The sequence below is a fragment of the Bos javanicus genome, chromosome 5 (assembly GCF_032452875.1).
Source record: "Bos javanicus breed banteng chromosome 5, ARS-OSU_banteng_1.0, whole genome shotgun sequence".
In the NCBI taxonomy this organism is placed as follows: Eukaryota; Metazoa; Chordata; class Mammalia; order Artiodactyla; family Bovidae; genus Bos; species Bos javanicus.
Genome location: NC_083872.1, coordinates 67,454,494 through 67,469,957, shown reverse-complemented (window position 1 = coordinate 67,469,957; position 15,464 = coordinate 67,454,494). Strand labels below are relative to the sequence as shown.

Genomic DNA, 15,464 nt, shown 5'->3' with positions numbered 1-15,464 from the left:
TGCTGCGGTTCATGGGGTTGCTAGGAGTTGGACACGACTGAGACTGAACTGAACTGAACTGAAGACATTACCTAAAATATAATTGCTATTCAACAATTTTGTTGTTGTTTTTTAGTCTCTAAGTCGCACTAGATGCTTTGCGACCCCATGGACTGTAGTCCTGCCAGGCTTTTCTGTTCATGAGATTTCCCAGGCAAGAAAACTGGAGTGGATTGCCATTTCCTTCTCCAGGTGACCTTCCTGACCCAGGTATCGAACTTATGTCTCCTGCACTGGTAGGCAGATTCTTTACCACTGAGCCATCTGGGAAGCCGGTCCAATAATTGAACTTTATTTTTTAGAATATAAAACACTTCTGAAATGAGCCTAGTTTTTTAAATATACGTTTTATCTCACAACATTTTGCTGAAATAACTGATTGAAAAGCAAAAAAAAAAAAAAAAAAAAATCAATGTACTAACTAGGAGTTTGTAGTTAACTAAAACACAATGCACTTTTCCAGTATTTTTTTCCCACTGCATTGATTGGTATGTTAACTAATTTATTTAATTAATTTATTTAATTAATAAATTTAACTGATTTATTTAATTCCTAAATAATTTTAAAATAATTTTTTTGAAAAATTTCAGAATGCAGAAAAAGAAAGTTAATAGCATATGAGTGACTTCTGTGTTGGAAGTGGTATCTTAGAAATACTTCCTCATGTATATTTCCTTTCAGTAAACCAGTTTATCTTCCTGCATATCAGAAAACATTATCATCCATTCATCTGAAAAATATGTGTACTCATGGTGAATTTGTAAAAAAAAAAAAAAAAAAAGAACAATGCCATTATGTATTTTGAGGCCAAATAATTTTTTTTTTTTTTTTACTTTACAATATTGTATTGGTTTTGCCATACATCAACATGCATCTGCCACGGGTGTACACGTGTTCCCAATCCTGAACCCCCCTCCCACCTCCCTCCCCATACCATCCCTCTGGGTCATCCCAGTGCACCAGCCCCAAGCTTCCTGTATCCTGCATTGAACCTGTACTGGCTATTCATTTCTTATATGATATTATACATGTTTTAATGCCATTCTCCCAAATCATCTCCCCCCTCCCTCTCCCACAGAGTCCAAAAGAGTGTTCTATATATCTGTGTCTCTTTTGCTGTCTCGCATACAGGGTTGTTGTTACCATCTTTCTAAATTCCATATGTATGCGTTAGTATACTGTATTGGTGTTTTTCTTTCTGGCTTATTTCACTCTGTATAATAGGTTCCAGTTTCATCCACTTCATTAGAACTGATCCTTGTCAATAAATTTGATCGCTTTTCCCAAAATACAGTAGAATATAGTAATAAATAATGGAATAAATAATAAAGAAATGTAATAGAAATCTAATTAGATATTTACATTTCTGTAAGTGGTTTTTGTCTCTTCACAATGATTGAAAGATATAAGAACAGCATTCTACCATGAGCAGTTGGTTATGTCAGTCATTCATTCATTCTTTAATCCATTCAGTAACATGTATAAGGCATCTGTTCTGTCCCAAATGTTAATATTAGACAATCCAGACACAACAATTACTCAAAAAAGTAGTAATCCTTGACATCCAGGAGCTCACAGTCTTCCTGGAAAATTGTACATATAAGTAATTTCAATGCAACATAAGATATGCTTTGACAGAGGTGTATACTCTCTGCTCCTATACCAAGGAAGACGTGATTCCGTCTGTATATGGAGCAGGGTGGGGGAACTCAGAAAAGACTACAAGGAAAGTGTAATGTTTGGAGTGAATCTTGAAGTAGGAATTGATTGTGTGTGTTAGTTGCTTAGTCCTGTCTGACTCCTTGCGACCCCATGTACTGTAGCCCACCAGGCTCCTCTGTCCGTGAAATTCTCCAAGCAAGAATACTGGAGTGGGTACCATTCCCTTCTCCAGGAGATCTACCCAATCCAGGGATCAAACCCACATCTCCTGCATTGCAGGAAGACATTTTACAGTCTGAGCTGCCAAGGAAGCCCACACTATTCCTGTTAAAACAATGATTTTACTTAATTTACAGTATTACATAAAAACTGCTATAGGCCATTACACTGTAGTCCAACTACTGTTGTGTCTGGTTGTATCGTTACTTAACTCTAGTTAATCAGGAACATGTCTGTCACTTCTGAGCTCCAGAGTTGGTAGGTAAGGATGTGAGAACTCTGGAATTAGATGTCTCATATCAAATATCCAGCATCCAGACTTTCCAGCACATCTTTCCTTCTGTGTCTTAGTTTTCCATTTACCAGTGGTGATAATAATAGAAGCTACCTCTGGAGCTGACATTAAACCCTGCATGGTCTCACCAGTTACTTCTGGTTGGCATCTGCTCATACCACTTTATGTCTGGGTCATCGAGGCTGTGAGGCATTTTGACGGTCTCTTTGTCTGACCCAGAGTTGTTGTTATGGCTAAATAAGAATGGTTATATGTATATGTATGGCTGAGTCCCTTTGCTGTTCACTGGAAACTATCACAACTTCATCGATCGGCTGTACCCCAATAAAACTTACTTTTTTCACTTAGTAAAAAAGAGAAATGCATGTTGTACATGTCAAGGACTTATCTTAGTGCCTGGTACATGGTGCATCGTGTGTGCTAAGTCACTTCAGTCATGTCTGACACTTTGTGACCCTGTGGACTGTAGCCTGCCAGGCTCCTCTGTCCATGGGATTCTCCAGGCAAGAATACTGGAGTGGATTGCCGTGCTCTCTTCCAGGAAACTTCCTGACCCAGGGATCAAATCTGAGCCTTTTATGTCTCCTGCATTGGCAGGTAGGTTCTTTACCACTAGTGCCACATAGAAAGTCCTGGTGCATGGTAACATTCAGTAAACACTGATGTTTTACTAATGAAGTATCTGAAGGGTTTTTGCACGTGATAAAAGATCTATAATGGTGGGTTGAATGCTTTAGTTTTCAGAGCTGTATTTACTGGTAATATAGCCTCTTTATTTTTCCTGACTTCTTTCCCCAGTTCTTCCTCAACCATTACTGGAAGTTCAGGCACATTTTGTCTCCAGTTCCTACCTTCATCCTGATAAAGCAACAGTTTTTGCCATCTGCATCCTCAGGGTTTCCTTCTCAATTCACCAGACCAATATGGTTTGGAAGAGTACTGAGAAGAGAAATCTTATTTATACCCCCCATACCCCTTTCCAAGAGAAATCACCCACTTTTCTCATCCACAGCTGATTGGACCAGAGATGGATATCTGATCCAAGGAGAGTCAATCTTAAGCTGGCTATCTAACCACCTATGGCCAATGCAGAAAGATAAGCTGGACTAACCAGCTTCTTTCATGGTGGGAAACATGAAGGGAATTTTCCACCTGGCAGTACAGCTGAAGGTGAGTGCTAACTTAGCATGGCAGCCCAGGGATATTTGCACTTCAAAATCGTGAGAAACCAAAAAACATGTGGAAGATAGTAGGAGGAAACCAATTTGTAGAAAGAGAAAGAAGTCCTGAAAGTGATGCAGAGAAGAGAGATAGGTGAGAGATTAGACAAAAGGAAGAGGAGAAACAAGAACCAAAGCTGTTCCCAAGGACTTCCTGGGACCCTGATGACATTTTGGTCCTGTTCTGATGAAGATGATGATGACAATAATGATAATATGTAGAATTTCTGGAGCATTTTGTATGTTTTAGGCAGTATTTTAAGCATTTATATGAAATAACTCAGTGCTCACAAGAAATTCACAAGGCAGGTTTTATTTTATCCGACTTTTATAGAGTGCCTATTTGCAGCCTAATGGAAATCCCTCATGTGCATTTAATCTCATCTATATGTTTTTGAGAAAAAATACCTAAAAACTCAAGGAGTCATCTTGAGTGCTCTTTCTAAAGCACTCAAGAGAGGGGACTCAACCACCACCTTCAAGGGTTGGTTTGCTACACAATGGAAACAAACTGATACACCTACTATGGAATAAGCACATTCATTATCAAGAATCTTTCTAACTACTATATGAGTTAAGCATATGTCCATTTTATAAATAAGGAGTCACAGTTCAGCTAGTGAACCTGCCCAAGGTAGCGAGTGGGTAAGTGACAAAGCTGGCTTGAAATTGGTTCCAGGACCTGGGCTCTTTTCACTGAACCAGTGTTGTCTCTCATCTCAGTTTGGTTTGATCCCCTTTTTCATCTCCATTGGCATCCCCAACCTCTCCCTACACACACACACACACACACACACACACAAACACATACAGCATTGTAGAGGACCTGACATTTGAAGTTCCAACCCAGCCCACCAGGAAACACCAGCTAACATGTTTGCCAAGGAGGTTCTGTTATAACAAATCTATAGGCTGTGTGATTGCTCTCAGGACAGGTTGCACATGTTATACTTCAGAGCACATGAGATTTAACTCCAATATATCCAAACCCACATGTCAACAAGCCACTTAAAGAATATTGACATTAATGCAGCTGTTTACAATTAAAAACTATATTGTTGTTGTTCAGTCACTAAGTTGTGTCTGACTCTTTGCAACTCCATGGCTTGCCTGTCCTTCACTATCTCCTGGAGTTTGCTGAAACTTATGTCCATAGAATCCATGATGTTATCCAACCATTTCATCTTCTGTTGCCCCCTTTTCCTTCTGTTCGCAATTTTTCCCAGCATCAGGGTCTTTTCCAGTGAGTCGGCTCTTCACATCAGGTGGCCAAAATAATGGAGTTTTAGCTTCTACATCAGTCCTTCCAATGAAAATTGTGTGGTATTTCCTTATGAGGAATAATGTACATTTTGCAGTGTCTGAGCACGGGATGAAGGGTGACGTGTCCCTGGACACTCTCGATTGGACACGTGCTTGCGTCTGCCAGGTCTACAGTCCTTCTGGTGAGCATGATTTTTTGGTCTCACCGATTTAATGAAAGATTGATTTTATTCCTTCCTGGCCAAAGATAAACCTCATGAAATGGTGATTTAATTCACAACACAAAGGCATGAAAGCCCTCCTTAAAATTAAAAGGAGTCTTCACACAAAAAAGAGCACATTCATTCACAGTAATAGACCACTTTATTTTTTCTTAAAGGCAATAGAACTTTGCTAATTCTCACTAATGACAGAGGGTGCCCATTGTAGAAGAACCAATTTTACTGATTACTGAATCGTATAAAATATTCTGAGAAAGAAATGAAATCTTGGTCATTCAAGACCCTGTCGTGGATCCATGTGTCTTGCTGAGAAATAGGCAACCACTGCTGTTTTAATTGGGAGAATAATCAGGTTTGCAGTTTAGTGAACTGAGATAATCACAAATACCATCCAAGTGAAAACGTACATTTCAACGATGATTAAAGAAGACACTTTCAGGTGATAAAAACCAGCAGATCCCATGGCACAAATCAACAACTCACTGACTTCAAGGTAGGTGTTTTTATAGATGTGTTTAGTTTTCAGGCCATTGGGGGAACTAGGTTTCTGGTTATACTTGAAAGAGTCTGTTCATCTGGCAAAATCCAACCCAGTAATTTATTATCTCAGTGTACACTTAGAATCCCCATATTAAAATCCATATTAAAATGTCTCATTTGACATGACAGGTTAAAAGCAGATGTAAAGTTAGAATACAGACCGGACTCACAAATGCATATAATGGATGACTAAGATGTTGAAAAGTAGTGGTTAATCAAAATGTTTAAATCAAATGAATTAGTTTATAAAATGAAGAAAAACAATAAAGCATTCAGAATTTCATAAAATATTATCTCCGAGCCCTTTAACAATGGCAACTAGAAGGTGGATTCTCCAGAGAAAGTCTTGCATTTGACTGAGAAGAGTTTCTTATTCTTTTTCCAGGGTCACTATGAGCATTTCTGAACTTTTTTGCTGACATATGGAACCACCAGAATTGGCAAGAATTTTAAACAAGCTATTTCAAAGATAGTGCAGGTATACATATTTTAAGTTCAAATTTCTTCATTACTTTATTTTTAAAAGCACATAAATTCATCATATAAGTGAAAGATTGTTGTAATTGGATCTCCAAGCACAGTATTAACCTTATAGGAATTCACTTGTCATGTGTGAAAGGCATTCCCCTAAAAACTTTGCGTTTATGAGATCTCAATGCTCGCATCAATATTGTTAGGGGTTTTCCAGGTGGCTCAGTAGTAAATAGTCCACCTGCCAATGCAGGAGATGCAGGAGACATGGGTTCAACACAGGATACAAGAAGACACGGGCAGATCCTCTGGAGGACAGCATGGCAATCCACTCCAGTATTCTTGCCAGGAAGATCCCATGGACTAAGGAGACTGGTGAGATACAGTCCACGGGCTCCCAAAGAGTCGGACATGACAAAGCGATTGAGCATGCACACACAACACTGTTAGACAAGTTCTAGGATTAAAGCCACTTATAGATGAGGAAAGTGAAGTACAGACAAGTTACATAACTTGATTAAACTCTCAGGCTAGTAAATGGTGGAGTTTGAATTCAGACCCAGGTGATGTGGCTCACTCTATACTCAGACCTCTACCACCTTGATACCATTACAAGGTGCACCTATATGTGTAGGCTTCCATAGGGAAAAAAAATTCTTCTGAAAATCATTATAAACATTGCTGCTGTTCAGGTGCTAAGTTGTGTCCGACTCTTTGTGACCCCATGAACTGCAGCATACCGGGCTTCCCTGTTCTTCATTGTCTCCTGGAACTTGCTCAAACTCACATCTATTGAGTCAGTGATGCCATCAAGGCATCTCCTGACACTGTCTAAGTTTGTCATAGTTTTTCTTCCAAGTAGCAAGTGTATTTTAATTTCATGGCTGAAGTCACCATCCACAGTGATTTTGGAGCCCAAGAAAATAAAGTCTGTCACTGTTTCCATTTTTTCCCCATCTATTTGCCATGAAGTGATGGGACCAGATGCCATCATCTTAGTTTTTTGAATGAGTTTTAAGCCAGCTTTTCCACTCTCCTTTTTCCCCCTCATCAAGAGCTTCTTTAGTTCCTCTTTGCTTTCTGCTATTAGAATGGTACCATCTGCATATCTGAGATTGTTGATATTTCTCCTGGCAATCTTGATTCCAGGTTGCGAGTCTTCCAGCCTGGCATTTAGCATGATGTACTCTGCATAAAAGGTAAGTAAGCAGGGAACATAAGTGAAGTAAGTAAGTAAGTGAAGTCACTCAGTCGTGTCCGTCTCTTTGCAACCCCATGGACTGTAGCCTACCTGGCTCCTCTGTCCATGGGATTTTCCAGGCAATAGTACTGGAGTGGATTGCCATTTCCTTCTCCAGCGGATCTTCCCGACCCAGGGATTGAACCCGGGTCTCCCACATTGTAGACAGACATTTTACCGTCTGAGCCACCAGGGAAGTCAACTTTGTCTAAAGAAAGATCATCTTAATTATTAATATTTCATGAAAAAAAATCAAATTTGAAAGCAACTTCTAAAATGATGAGTATCTTACTGTTTTTTTTATCTTAACATTGAGCCTCTCTAGATGCTCTATCTTTAGCCATTCAGTTACCATATTGGAGAAAATGTTGACAAATCCAGCTAAGTAGGAAATGGGATGTGATGTGTCACAAAGCCTGCCAGGGGTGTGAAATGAGCTGCCAAATTGATTCAAGTTGTTTTAGTACAACAAGTCTGGAACATCTGGGTCTTGAATTACACAACAATTAATGTAAAAATGTCAGTAGTATTTATGGAAGTCTATTCATATCCTATAATTAGTTTGCTTTATCCCAGAACATTTATAATGTTTAGGCAGACAGATTCTTTCAAAGTGATTTTTAATTAGTGAACTTATAGACATGAAAATTTCTGCATTTGAATATGAAAATTTGCCTATTCTTTTAGTATTTATATATTGATACTTTCCTAGGTAGTGTGGGGCTACAAAAATGATCAAGTTGTAGAACTTATGGCTACCAATGGGGAACGGTCAGGGATAGTCAGGAAATTTGGGATTGACATGTACACACTGCTATATTTAAAATGGATAACCAACAAAGACCTACTGTATAGCACAGGGAACTCTGCTCAATAGTATGCAACAACCTAAATAGGGAAAGAATTTCAAAGAGAATAGATACATGTATATGGAATATCCCCTGGAGGAGGGCATAGCAATCCATTTCAATATTCTTGCCTAGAGAATCCCACGGACAGAGAAGCCTGGTGGATTATAGTCCATGGGGTCACAAAGAGTCACAAAGAATATATATGTTCATGAAAATATCTGCAATACCAAATAAGGCAATTAAAAACTGAGAAATACAGTGAGTACTATTGATTTTTAGAGAAAGGAGGAATCTGAGAAGATTCTTAAAGGACATAGGGGTTTTTATTTTATGACTTTTGATTAAAGTATAGTTAATTTGCAACGTTACACTATTTTCAGGTGTACAGCATAATGATTCAGTATTTTTATGATTATACTCCATTATGTTATTATAAGATAATAACTATAATCCCCTGTGCTATATATTAAAGCCTTGTTGCTTATTTACATACAGTTGTTTGTGAATCACATACCCCTGTTTGTCCCTCCCCACTCCTCTCTTTGGTAACCACAAGTTTGGTTTCCATATGTGTGAATCTGTTTCTGTTTTGCATATGCCACATCCTCTTCAATGTTTCTTATTTATAGATTTTTTGACGATAGCCATTCTGACAGGTGTGAAGTGATATCTGTTTTTTGATTTGGCTCAGATGGTAAAGAATCTGCCTGCAATGTGGGAGACCTGAGTTTGAACCCTGGATTGGGAAGATCCCCTGGAGGAGGGCATGGCAACCCACTCCAGTATTCTTGCCTGGAGAATCCCCATAGACTGAGGAGCCCGGCAGTCTACAGTCCACAGGGTCACAAAGAGTTGGACACAACTGAATGACTAAGCACACAAGAATTTGTGATGTTGAGCATATTTTCATGTGCCTATTAGCCATCTGTATGTCTTCTTTGGAAAAAAAAGAAAAAACATCTAGTCAGGTCTTCAGCCCACTTTTTGGTTGGGTTTTTCTTTTGATACTGAATTATAAGAGCTGTTTATATTTTTTGGATGTTAACTGTTGTTAGTCACATCATTTGCAAGTATTTTCTGCCATAATATTTTCATTTTGTTGATAGTTTCCTTTGCTGTGCAAAAGCTGTTGGTTTAATTAGGTCCCAATTGTTAATTTTTGCTTTTATTTCCTTTGCCTTGGGACACCAATCCAAAAAAAATATTACTATCGTTTATGTCAAATTATGTTCTGCCTATGTTGTCTTCAAGGATTTTTATGGTTTCCACTCTTACATTTAGGTCTTTAAGGATTCTGAGTTTATTTTTGTACAGTATGTGAGGGAATCTTCTTTTTAAAAAAAGATTTATTTTTTTATTTATTTGGGTGCACCAGATCTTAGTTGTGGCCCTCAGAATCTTTGATCTTCGTTGCAGGATACAAACTGTTAGCTGTGGCAAGTGGGATCTAGTTCCTTGACCAAGGATTGAACCCATGCCAAGAGTCTTAGCCACTGGACCACCAGAGAAGTCCCTGAGAATGGTCTAATCTCATTGTTTTACAAGTGGTTGTCCAGCTTTCCCAGCACCACTTGTTGAAAAAAATGTCTTTTCTCCATTGTATATTTTTTTGTTTTCTCCATTGTATATATTCTTGTTTGTTGTAAATTAATTGATTATAAGTGCATGGGTTTATTTCTGTTCTCTCTATATTCTGTTCCACTGATCTTTGTGGTTTTGTGTGTGTGTGTGTGAGAGAGAGAGAGAGAGAGAGAGAGAGAGAGAGTGTGTTGATACCATGCTGTTTTGATTACAGTTGCTTTGTAATATAGTCTGAAGTCTTGGAGGGTTATATCTCCAACTTTGTTATTTTCTCAAAATTGTTTTGGCAATTTAGGATCATTTGTGGTTCCATATGAATTTTAGAATTATTTGGTCTAGTTCTGCAAAAAATATCCATAGGTATTTTGATAGGGATTGCATTAAATCTCTAGATTGCCTTGGGTAGCATAGCCATTTTAACAATATTAATTTTTCCAGCCCCAAAACACAGGATATCCTTTCATTTCTTTGTATAGTCTTCAGTTTTCTTCATCAGTATTTTATAGTTTTCAGAATATAGTTCTTTCACCTCCTTGGTCAAGTTTATTCCTAGATATTCATTTTGGTGCAATTTTAAACAGAATTTTTTAAAACTTTCTCTTTCTGGTATTTCATTATTAATGTATAGAAGCACAACAGATTTCTCTATGTTAATCTTGTAGCCTGAAACCTTGCTGAATTCATTTTTAGATCTGATAGTTTTGGGATGGAGACCTTATAGTTTTCTATATAAAGTATCAAAGGATGTGGGGCTTTTAATATGTGTATGTGGATTGGGGAAGATAATTAAAAGAGAAGGGAACAGCAGGAGCAAAGGCGAGCCATGACAGGGAAACAGAGTAAGTGACCTAATGTTTTAGTAATATTAAATATGTGAGAGAATTGGGGGAAAGGTTCAAGAAAAGAAGTAAAACACAAAGTTGTATAGAGACCTGTCATCTTCCAGCATGCCAAGCAGTTAAGTGGGATGTGATGTGCACCAAGGAAGTGGGTGTGGGCAGGGTGGTATAACATCAAGTGCTCTTTCCTCACTCTTACCACAACCATGCTGTGCTCTTCCTTAGCAGCCACAACCCTCAAAACTTACCATGACAAATCTCTCCAAAACAGTAATCAAACAAGGAAATTATATAGAAGACTTGATGAATAAAACTAATGAGATTATTCTAATAGGCAAGTATGGGATACTGCCTAAGCATATGAAAAAGTTATAAAGATGGACCGTATTATATATCATAAAGAAGATATCAACAAATTTAAGGAATAGTGTATATAAGACCACAATTAAATTAAAGATTGATATTGAAAAGATAATTTTTTAAAACTATACATTTGGAAATCTAAAGCATACTTTGAAATGATTTATGAATTATAGAAAATATGATACTGGAAAGTATAAATATCATGTGAATAATAAAAAAGATATTTATAAAACCTGTTGGACACAGCTATAGTAGAGAAATTCACAGCCTTGAATGCTTTCATCTAGAAAAAAGATAGGTCAAAAGCTAATGAATTAAATAACGTAAGTTATACAAAGAACAACATAAGAAATCCAGAGAAATTAAAAAGAAATCCAATATACTAATATAACAACAAAATAGATGAAAAATAAAATAAATATAAAACTGAGAAAATCAACAAAGAAATCAACAATACCTAATTTATTTAGAAGACCAATATTCCTGCCTTTGGTAGGATCAATAGAGAAAGAGAAGAAAAACTTCACTGATGTTAGAAATGAAAACAGGGACATAATTATGAATGCAACATAAATTTAAAAGATAATAAGAGAAAATGACAAGTATCTTTATAACAAAATATTTTGAAGACAAATCTCTAGAAAATTATTACAAATAACCAAAGTAGATGCAAAATAATGTAGAAATCTGAGTGGTCTTATAATCATTAGAGAAATTATATCTGTAACTTAAAATCTTCCTACAATAAAAACACCATGCCCTCATGATTTTTATAAACTCTAGAAAATAGTCAATAAATAGCTAATCCTAATCTTAGATCTTTCTCCAAGGGGAAAAAAAGTTTTACTACTCAGCTTATTTTGGGAATTTGTGTAAGCTTGATATTAGTAGACAAGAAAACTATGAGAGGAAAATTAAATATAGCTCATTCATGGAGATTTCCCTGGTGGTCCAGCAGTTAAGGCTTTACCTACCAGTGCAGGTGATGTGGGTTTGATCCCTAGTTGGGGAACTAATATCCCAAAGAACCAAAACCTAAACCAGAAGCAATATTGTAATAAACTCAAACCCTCTGAGCCAACAGGGAATCCCCCAATAAACTCAATAAAGACTTTAAAAAAATAGTCCACACCAAAAAAACTTTAAAAAAAGTGTAACTCACTCATGAATGTAGATGAAAAATTCTAAAAATTATTAGCAAAGCTCATTTAGAAAAGCACTCTGTAATTTGAGCTCATCCCAGAAATGGATGTTAGGATCATCACTAGAAAATTTATTATTGTAATTCATCATATAAAGAGATACAGAAAAATTAATACAATTAAAGCACATTTGCAAAAAAATTCTCCTAGCAAACTAGAAATAGAAGAAATATGCTTCATCTGGCAAAAGATCACTAATAAATATTTACTGCAAACACTAAAGTCATTCCCTTATAGCTATGAAATAAGGCAAAGATATTTACTATCACCATGTCTAATCAATCCTATATCTAAGACTCTAGACAGCAATGACAAGAAAAAGAATTGAAAACTATAAAAATGGGAAAGAGAAAAACAGATGTCATTCCCAGAGAGTATTTAAATAAAATCCAAAGTGATTTACAATTTAAGAATGAATGGATTAAAATAAATTGAGCATGTTTGTAGACTGAGTGAAAGAAGATGATGGAGAGGAGGAGGCTGGTGGTACCGTAGAAGATGAGAGAAATGATAAAGCAAGATTCCTGAGAAAGAAGCAGGACAGGTAACACTCTTGGGCTTGATCCAGTCCCCTCCTGGTACCCCACACAAGGTAAGTGCACTATTGTGTTCCTAATTTGAGGTGGGGCATCCAGGTAGGGACAGGAAGTAGATTCACTCAGGGATGGGAGAAATTTTCCTTGTAGGCAAAATATATTTACACAAGGGAAATGGGGAAAGTCTCATTTGTAAAGCTAGTATTTCAAGCTCTACCAAGACTGTGGTCTTCTCTTCATCCTATAGTCCTATAGGTCCCATTCCTATAGTACATTATTACCTGGGAGTACTCGACAATTATCCCCTCCTGTCTGTAAGACCCATGGACATGCTGGTTGCCTCAAATGTTACCATATATAAAGTTGTGTCTGCTCTAGATCTTTCCTATATCTTGAGCCCTAGGAACTTGCTGAAGCTACTCTCACTGCTTTCTTATCTGCTTCATAGACTTTTGACATAAATTTCAAGCATGTCAATCTTTATTACAGTCCTCTGTGTCGTTGAGGATTCAGTGAGAGAGACAAATTCTGCCCTCAAGTTGCTTAATATCAGAAAAGATCCTTAAAGTCTGCTATTCAGTCTCCTTGCCCCAAGGTCAAGGAATCACAGACATTGGCATTGAACGGGAGGATGGAAAGGGATTTCCCTCATTATAAATGCAGAAAGCCAAAAGGACCCACTGATTAAGGGGTTTGTCTATGTCCACAAAATCAATGAGAGCCTGAGCCTCTGACTCTCTATTAGTACCTTTCCCTACATCATGATACTACCTTGAGAAACTACTATTTGGAAGATTGGTGTGAAGTATAATAGAATAGGGGTCCCCAGCCTCCAGCCCACAGACCAGTACCTCTTGTCAGATCAGTGGTGGCATAAGATTAGAAATAAAGTGCACAATAAATGTAATGCACTTGAATCATCCCTAAACCATTCCTCCCCCTTCCTGATCTGTGGAAAAATTGTGTTCCACGAAACTGGTCCCTGGTGCCAAAACTACTGGGGACCACTGTTAGAGGATATAGAAGATGAAAGTATAGTCCCTGACCTTCCAGGCTGCATAAATAACATAGCAGAGCCTCAGGTAATTATATTATTGAGGGTTTTTTAATGATTAAAGTGTATATAAGTGAGTGCAGTAGACAACTCTTGAAAACTGGGAATGGATTTTATTCTTTTTATTTCTTTATTTTCCAACACAGTACCTAGAACATAGTAGGTATTCAAAAAAATGAATGCTATGTGGATTTTTTTTTGTTTTTTTGTTTTTTTTGCAATGTGGATTTTGAACCTCAAAATACTTCATGAGTGTTTTGTTTTGTTGGTAAATGTGCCTCTGTGTAAATGTGTTTGGATTAAACATTTCCTAGAGTCTAGGACTTAAACTGGATGTTTTCTTTGAGACAAGAGGTTGCTGTATGTGATATTTTTCAAAATCATGACTGCATTAAAAAAAAAAAAGACAGAAATACAAATGACAGAGTTCTCATTCTGCCCATATTAAACATGTACATGGAATGTTCTAGAACCTTCTCTATAGGATAATGTTCCCCCATTTTATTTCAAGCATTCATATGGCTTTGGCCAAAATAAGGCTAGTATTTCCTGAATCATTTGACATTCAGCTGTTGCTGAAGATGTTGAAACTACAAGCAAACCTGCTAATCGTTGGCAACAAAGCAGCTTAATCCTGGCTTTTGGAGCCTTTGGAGCAACAGAGAGATTCAAGTTGATAAAAAGAGGTAAATAGTCGGTTAGAGATTAGAAGCGGGGGTTGGGGGGTGGGGTGGGGGGAGGAAAAGACTTCTTTCTCCCAGACCACACACTGATAGGGAATCTTCCTTGAGCAATTGTTCAAGAATGTTTCATGTTTCTTCCTCCTGCCCCTCTCCTTGGCTTCACTGCCCATTCCTCCCCCTTCCTCAGCTATGGAAGGTTTGATTGACACTTGTCACCACTGATAGAGAAAGATGCTTCAGGAAAAAGGGGGGGAGGGGCCTTGTCAAAAGCAGCAGTAGTCAAAAGATGATTCCTTCTTTCTGTGTGTTTTGTCTCTCTCTAAATCATTCAAATCTGGGTGGCATCTCGGATAACTGGCATTTTGACACAGCTTAAGGGATTGTCTCACTAACACTATTGAACTGAGGCTGCCACCCTTTAAAAAAATGGATAAAGAAGCTCTTTAGTATAATCGGATGTGTCTATCAGTGAAAAGCAGTTTCACGTAAAAGGCCTTAAAAATTTTTCAGCAGTTATATTTATTTTTGACCTATTATTTTGTTTCACCCATCTGTAAGAGTACTCTTTATGAGCTTAAGAAAGGGCAAAGCTCTTTCTTGGATTTCTCTAAAGAATATGCATAATAGCTTGGTGGATGTTGGTTGTTTACATGGCTGAAGCAGCTGGTCGAGAAGGTAGACATGGAATTTTCTAGGCCAGAAAATGTTTGCCTTTGTCAGAAATATTTTTAGTGTCAGGGTGTGGGAGGAGCATTACAAACTTAGGGTGGTCTGATTATAGCCCCAGATAAGCTACTGCCAAATATAAGGTCTTAGATAAGTCATGGAAGCACACTGAGCCATGTTTATCCCCAACCCCTAGGGAATAAGGCAATAGAGAGGTGGTTCTTAACTCCTTTTAGCTTTAGAATCAGGTAATTGTTGACTTATTTTTTTAATTTATACTTTTTAGTAGCATTTTGCCATTCATGGTCTTCTTGAATGGAGACATTAATTGAATTTTAAAACCTTAGTTCGATTCAACAACTGGTCATTGGTGCTTTTGAGGCAGACACTGTGATGAGTACCTCATGGTGTGTGTGTGTGTGTGTGTGTGTGTGTGTGAATAGGTGGTGCAGATACTAAGGTGAGTTCCTGCTTCTTATTCTCAAGGACTTGGTAGTTTTCACATCTCTTGTTGGTTTA

General features: G+C 37.4%; 1 long non-coding RNA gene across 1 annotated transcript; it reads left to right on the top strand.

Moving 5' to 3' along the window:
• Positions 1-3,060: 3,060 nt before the first annotated feature.
• LOC133247818 (uncharacterized) lies at positions 3,061-14,304 on the top strand. The gene is made up of 4 exons (XR_009736515.1): positions 3,061-3,385; positions 5,845-5,937; positions 7,080-7,129; positions 12,454-14,304. It is a non-coding gene; the product is annotated as an uncharacterized LOC133247818 (long non-coding RNA).
• The last annotated feature ends 1,160 nt before the right edge of the window (positions 14,305-15,464 follow it).